Below are 8254 nucleotides of genomic sequence, written 5' to 3' on the forward strand. Positions count from 1 at the left end.
CTTGTGATTCACCCCTCAGAAAACCCAGGATGCTAGTCTCAATGACCACTCAAGACTCAAGGGGTTCTTTAGCTGTGAAGTCAAGACATTCTGAAATTCTTATCAGCAGATTGAGAAGGCTTTTGTGCATCTTTTTCTGTTAGATCAGCCCTATATATTTTATGTGTTCAGGCTGGAAGCACATCCACATCAGCAACGCAGCCACTGTGTAATGGCTGTTCATGCTCTGAAGAGACAGAACATCAAGAAAGGATATTTGGCATATCTCTGGATATGAAACAAAGACTGTTATTTATAAGCATTTAATATCATGACTACTTCTTGTGACTAATGCCCTGTTATTTTCTTTCAAAAGCACTTTGAGAACTTTTAACAGAAAGGGTAACAGGTCATTTTACTCTTAAACTCAAAGGTACAAAGCAAATGCAAGAGAAGCAACATGTAAAAACTCTTTATGTTTGTGAGATATTTAATCTGTGGGGCTTTTAATGCACTTTTACTGATTCTGATCACTATTTTTCATTGGTTTGCTCCTTAGTGAAATGCATTTTCAGTGTTTTGTTTCAGTTTTGGATGTTTGTTAAGATTTCTTGTATTGTTGACCATATATAATGCCTTTCAGTATGCTAACACTGCTCAATAGTTCTCAAAACCAATTGCAACTGATAATTAATGACAATGATCACAGGAATGCATGAGAAATTGTCATTGTTTTATGACCATATTGTTTTATTTCCAATGGATCTCTCACTGGAGGGTTAACAATTACATGGTTTCCATGGACCTCATATCTGTAGGTCATCAAAACACCATTTCAGCACCATGCTAAATAAATTAAGTGTCATCCAAATGCATTATGTTTGAAACTGAATATTTCTGCAGTCTGTACAGTTAATGAAATCAGAAAACAGAAATGTTAAGAAACAGACATAAAGAATGCAGAGCTACTTAAGGGGTCAGCCATGAGACTTTCATCAAGTGTTAATCTCAAGCACCCCGTCCTTTGTTTGGAATGTATTGCATTTTTGGAAAATACCTTCGCAAGGTATCATCTGGAGTTTGTGCTTATGAGCCACAGACCATAGCGAAATACAACTTTCACATGCATTTGTATTAGGAGCATAAGTATAACACATTTGAGAGACTGACATTTGATGGCAATGTCACAAAATAAAATATAAGATTCGGCTCTATTTAGGGTGAATTCAGGCTAATTGGGACACTTTTTCCAAGTCTTTTCAATGGCAAAAAGTGTCCCAGTCACTCTGAATTCACCTCTATCTGTAGACTCTTCAAAATTTGTAGTTTCTCTCTATTATGCAACCTCATATCTGAGAAATGTGGTGGAAAGATGTTCAAGATTATCAACTGCTCTTCAAAACAACTGTTTATAAAGTGATCTTGCAATAATTCATCCCAGAATTATATATAAAAATGATTGAAATAGGCATTTAATTGACAAAGTGAGACTACACTTAGTATAAAATGTACAAATAAAGAGACTACTGTTCTCTAACATATTCAAACTGATGGACAAGACCTGGCATAAGTCCATTTCCAAAGGTTTGTCAATAGTCTCTCTTTGTCTCCAATTTTTCCTCAGTGATAATTTGGTTGAATGCTGTAACTCTCTCATGACGTTTTGACTGGGAGATATGATCCCATTTCAGCCTGAGATATTTATATAGACAGTATAATGAAGCTTATGTCACACTTTCCTTTCATTGACGTTAAACAAATCGTACAAATGTTGTTCTAACTGGCTCACTTCACACAGGGTCAAGGCTCAATGCTTCCCACCTCGCTCTTTCGCTACAGCAATTCAGAGATTTCAGCTTCAAGTGTACCGCTTTGCCACTCAGCAGAAGAAAGGTGTTGTTTTGAGTTATTTACGCAGTTGGAAAAGACTCCCTTTGTATTAGTATAAGTCCTGCAAGTCGGCACAAGTTCATATTTTCCAGGAATTTGGGCTGTGTAGCCAACAATGTTGAAGATAGAGGGGAAGATGGAGACCGGGAATGTGCCAGGAGCATTGGTGAGGGAATGAGAGACAGAGAGAGACACACAACGGTAGACAGCCCAGAGCAGGACGACAGCAGAGTCATTCCACAGCCAATAGATTTATAGAAGCGGAGGTATTAATATGGCTGCTGTGTTTCAATCGCACACACACACACACACACACGGCTGTGGAATGTGCAGGATGAGACAACCGTTCTGTCTTTGCCTGCTGATAGTAAAACACACAGGGCATTAATGAAGGCCTGCCACTGTGGGTGGATACACGGCATGATGGGATACACTCTCATTCCCTTCCTCAATGAGGATCAAAAACACTCAGATGAGAGACAGTGAACTCCAGTTGCAAATCTACAGGTGGTGATCATTTTAGCTGTTGAATAATGAATTTATGATTCAACATTTTGTTTATTGGAGAATTTGCAGGAGCATTTAAATCAGTATAAAGCAAAAGTGTCTTCTCTCGTTATAAAGGCACAGACAAAAATGGTTCATGTCTGTGTACACAGGTGCATGTGTGTGGTGGACAACCTGAGTGAATAAAACGGTAACATAATACCATCAAGCGCCCCCCCTGTTCTGACAACCAGTCTTTATCTAAATAGAGATGCTTGCTTTAGGAAGACATACTCATAAAAGTCGAGCTGTGAATAAAGGCTCTGAAACCTTGCAGGAGATTTTATCGGGAGGTAATCGGTCTAATTACAACCTAGGATCTGTCAGACTCTGAAGTTCATGATTGGATGAAAGGGTGCACTGTACAAAATTTAGCCTGTACTTGGTATGTTCCTGGCTGTTAGCTGCTGCACACTGACAGCAATTTTTACAGTAGTTGTTGTAAAATGTATTACAATTAAATAACTGTAAACAGGTCCAGTGCATTACAGTAATATTTACACATTAAATGTCATAGTGTCCATAATACTATGTTGATACTTTTGTTCTGAGCATGAACGGCAAGAATACATTTAATTTGTTTGTTTCTCACTTTTTTAAATTGTTAGTTGTGTTTTAATGTTAAGACATTAAAGCTGCAATATTTACGATTTTTGCAGTAAAATATCCAAAAACCACATGGGCCAGTGTTATATATTTTGGTCAGTTAGGTACTTACAATATCCCAAATGTTTCCAACTATTTGTATTTTGTGAAGTAGCTAACACAGCATAATGCAGCTGCAGCTCTATTTTTTAGTAACAGTAATACAGAATGTTCTCCGTCATACAATACGTTTTAAAATTAATTGCATGCCATTTATCAACACAAGACATCCAGCTTTTAATGATATTCTTAAATCAATCTAGCTTACTGTAGTGTGCAACAGTGTGTCACAGCAGCCGCCGAGCTAACGCACAGAGTTACATTATAGCATAACTTTTAAACACAGTCAAATGTATCTAATATGACAAACAGAGCTGTGTTACCTCATACTCATAACTGGAAAAAGCGGGAGCGGAGCCAGAGATTGTGGCATAATAAAAGTTCCGCTGCTCGAAAGGCGCGTGTCGCATTCGTCTCTCGTTAGCAATCGCTCCAGCGGCCTCGTTCAGCTCCCAAAAAACTCGGTCCTGCTCTGCTTCATACTACAGTAACGTTAATAATAGCATCCATGAACATGATTTCTGCTCGAGTCCTATCCCGATTCTTTTCCTCTGGCTGTGAGGTGAAGACGACATCTCCCAAGATTCCGCGCTCAAACTTGGCGTCATCAAGCTACGATTTTGTTTTGAATAAGCGACCTCTAGTGGACAAAAAACGACATATTGCACCTTTATGACATTTGTACATTTGTTATTTTTATTATTATTTTTATTATTATTATTACAATTGTTCATCTTTGTATGCTTGTACCTCTCAGCACACCACAAAAATATAAAAAAACACCAGCTAAAATTTACTGGGCCCAGGACAGATTTTGTCATGGATGGGCCTCCATCATCGCATGATCCAGGACAATGTTCCTCGTTGTTCCCCTGATGGCAGCCCTACCCCTGATCGTTTATAATAACAGATTTTATTATCTTTTATTCTATAACATGGCCACACATAGTGCAAATTTAATAAGTTACTGTAAAACAATACAATAAGGTAACACTTTACAATAAGGTTCATTAGTTAAACATTAGTTAACTAACATGAACCAACCATGAGCAATACATTTGTTACTGTATTTTCTAATCTTCGTGAACGTTAATGAAAATACAGTTGTTCATTGTTTGTTCATGTTAGCAGGGGCGTAAATTTCATCGGACAGTAGGGGGGGACAATAAACATAACATTTCTCAAGAGCAATTTTTGAAGGGGACACAAATAATACAGCCAAAATTTTACTTATAAAGGATATATGCAGGGGTTAAATTGGGCCGGGGCCGTCCGGGGCTCGACATTAACGCTTAATTTCTTGAAGGGGCAAGAGAAAGAGAGTTTTACTTGTCCTGATTAAAACAACAATAACAAAAATAGTTAGGGAGTCACCAAAACGCAAGCATGATTCTATTACATTTAGTGTAAGTGGCGATTGATAATGGATAATATAAATATTTAATAATAAATATTTTATTAATGAATGATTCAGCGTTTTGAACGAATCGGTTGAGTCAAGAATCAGTAATAGCCTATTCCAAAACACCTGCCTCATTCTTGAATGAATCAGCCGTTTGAATGAATGACTAGGACAGTCTTTTGCCACCACCTACTGCCAGTTCAGTTTCATGTTTAAATTTTCCCAACATTTCTTATTTGTATATTCAAAAATATTTAAAGAATATCATAACATTATTTAATGCAGTTGTAATTTTTCAGTGTAAATTATTTAATTTGATTCATAACAGTCCTGCTTTATTTTTCTTATTGAATTTATTGATCAAATGTAAAAAAAAAAATGAAATAAAAGATGAAGCATGTAATAAGATTAGGGGAAAAAATGCCCTTGGGGTAAATATCACAAATATGCAGATATAAATATGCAAAAGCTGACGGAACACTGTTGAGAATATAGCTTCAGAATAAATTATATTTACACCAAAAAAACATCAAATTTTTTCCAGACAACTTTTTTGGTCGGACAAGTGACCAATTTACTTGTCCAAAGGACAATACCCTGTATTTTGTATTGATATGCTCTCCTTTAGGCCTACAGAAAGACTTTGTTATCAGATGTAAGTTAGCTTTGCACACTGCCGGCATCTAGAATGATTTTGATCTGCATATTAGTGTTCATAGCAGAGGGCTCTGTCGACTTATTTTTAGTTTGTCAATTGATAAGATTTTGTAGGCTTTGCATACACATGTGCACTCCTCGAAAGCCTGAAACCAAATAGCGGACTCACGGAAAAAAAAATCATGTTATCATCTTGCTTTTTTTTGTTATGACTAATTACTCAGCGTCGTCAGCATTAAAGCAAAAATAACCACTTCATCCGATGTGTTTGAATAAAATAGCCTAAACAGCCTACTTACTAGAGCTCCTCTCAACTACCGTCTGTCTTCTCTCCCGCCGGCGCCGCCGGATTTCTACACGCACGAGTGTGACGTGCGCGGTGGACCAAACCACTGTGAGGCAAGGGAGGGGTGACTCAAAATGTTTCTAAACTTAAAACGCCTGTTTGCGTTTGTATTGCTTTGCTTCTTACACAATTATTTTAAGGATATATCATTTATTTACAATACTTAGAGTGGTTTTTAATTATATTTTTTGGGGGGGACAGCACTCAGATAGGGGGGGTCATGTCCCCCCCGTCCCCCCCGCGATTTACGCCCCTGCATGTTAGTTCACAGTGCATTAACTAATGTTAACAAGATTTTAATAATGTATTAGTAAATGTTGAAATTAACATTAACATTAATAAATGCTCTATAAGTGCAGTTCATTATTAGTTCATGTTAACTAATGAACCATAAGTGTTACCAAACAATCAGTAAACTTTACTTTCTGCATTAATTTTTCTGTAACTGTTACCAGGCTCAGAAAATATTAGTCCAATCCAAATCAACCCAATTTTCCCAAACAAAGAGAACACTAATCCCCATCCCAACTAAAAAAAAAAAAAAACATGTTCTAAGAACGTTCTGCTAACGTTCCCATTACGTTATGAAAATGTTATTTCTGAATGTTCTCTGGGTGCTCAATGCATTAAGGGAACATTCCATTTCATTATTTTGCTCACATTAAGGAAACTTTTATGTTTTCGGAACATTCTGAAAAGTAACATAGACTTTAGATTAATGTCCAACTAAAACATTTCAGAAATAAAACGTTTGATGAATGATGTATAAATAGCGTTTTTGTGCTAAAATTTTGAAAACAGTAGGCTATTAAAGACTAGAGAACTGTTAAAGTTCTAAAACGTTACTGGAAGAACGTTTGTTCACAACTTTGAGAAACGCTGTCCAACAACGTTCCCTGTTCCCTGGAATAAAAACAAATTTAATACAGTTGTTTGCATTGCCTATTATCCCAGATTCTAAACAAGATCATTTTGAACAGTAATTGCAGTGTAATTGCTGTAAAAAAAAAAAAAAAAAAGGCCTATTTATTGTAAGAGTTACTGCTCCATTTTTTATTTTATTTTTTTACAGTGATATTTACAAGGCATGGAAGTTCACGTATTCAAGGAGGGTTGAAACAGTCTCATTTCCCCTAATGGCTCGCTAAATAACACAATTACCTGGAACATTTCTTTTTGTGGATAAACGGAGTTTAGTGCTCTCACTGGGTTGTTAACCTCTCATGTCAGGATTTTAAGTGCTGATAATATCTCCAGAAAAAAGCTTACTCATAGTTACCATTTGTCTCTTTTTGGACAGACTAAAATGTAGAAACCCAGCGTGCAAGTCTGTATCAATAAACAATGTTGTTTGCGTGCTCTCCGCACTGGAATCGCCAGATGGATATCGAGTCCCTGTCCTCAGTTAGATCAGGATGCCTGTTTCCAAAATGGGCCTGCGATGAAGTGTTTATGGATTTGTGGTTTGCATGCATACGGTCTCTCCACTGATGCCAGCCCCTGCACACACACAGTGCTCTCTCCGTAGAACATTTCCAGCCACTTAACACAAGATGGAGCTATTTGTCTCATTTCATGGCTGCATGCTTTACAGGAAACAGCCTTTGAAATACATAGATGACTGACGATACAGCCTTTAGATCATCAGTACCTGCAAGATAAGTAGGCCTACTACTGCGAGTAGATTGCATTATCTAAAAGTAGGACAAACAACAAGTGTGAGAAGTTGCATGAAATGCCCCTCGTGAAAAAGAAATAGCTACTCTTTAGCATATGCTACTGAGAAGTAGTCTATATCGAAGTAGTAGCCTATACTTTAAAAGAATGTATTTTTCGGACACTAAATTCCATGTTATAAAATGATGTTTTATAGTTTTAATTTATATAGCATGGAATTACTTTATAATGCTTTTTTTGTTCCTTCACAGTAGGACTTACTGTGTATTTCATAATTAGCCTACCTCTGTTGTCTTTAAAATATGGTTAAAGTGTACTGTCAAATCAACTGACAAGCATTTATGATAACTAAAATTGACTTTAATGTAATTTCTATTGAAATTGGTATATTTTAATTACACATATGTCAGAATCATAAAGAGATTTATTGTCAAATAGCCTATGTTTGCATACACATGTTGTTGACATTTGTAATGATAAAGCTGCAATTTAGTACATTTAAAATATATTAACTAAATATCGAACAACACTACAGTTACAACATTATCCTACAAAATTATAAACAAGTACTTTACATGTGGTTTTATGTTAGTCAGCACATCAAAATAAGTGTAGTTCTTTAAAGCATGACAAAAGATAATTAAAACAAAATGATTTAAAATGTACTTTAAAGTAAAACGTTTGATTTTACATTATTTGAAGTGTTCTTACCTAAACGTGTGTTAAGTAAACTTCTATGGCCTTTTATTTAATTAATATTTTCTGCAAATACAGTTTTTTAATATAATTTTAAGATTTGAAGTACACTACAAGTGCACATTCAGTGCAATTAAGCATATTTCTTTTCCACAAGGGAAAGTTTTAGAAAGGTTGATGTGTTCTGTGATGTGATATGCTATAGCCCAAAACTGTTTGAAACAATATTTTGATAATTATGTATGTAATCATTTCTGTGCATGCAGTTTCTATAACCTAATATTATTTAATTTAATTTAATTTTAAAATTACCTGATCTATCCCCTAAATTTAGTTTTGTTGTTGCAACCTATGCA

The sequence above is a fragment of the Chanodichthys erythropterus genome, chromosome 14 (genome assembly GCF_024489055.1).
Source record: "Chanodichthys erythropterus isolate Z2021 chromosome 14, ASM2448905v1, whole genome shotgun sequence".
Classification (NCBI taxonomy): Eukaryota; Metazoa; Chordata; class Actinopteri; order Cypriniformes; family Xenocyprididae; genus Chanodichthys; species Chanodichthys erythropterus.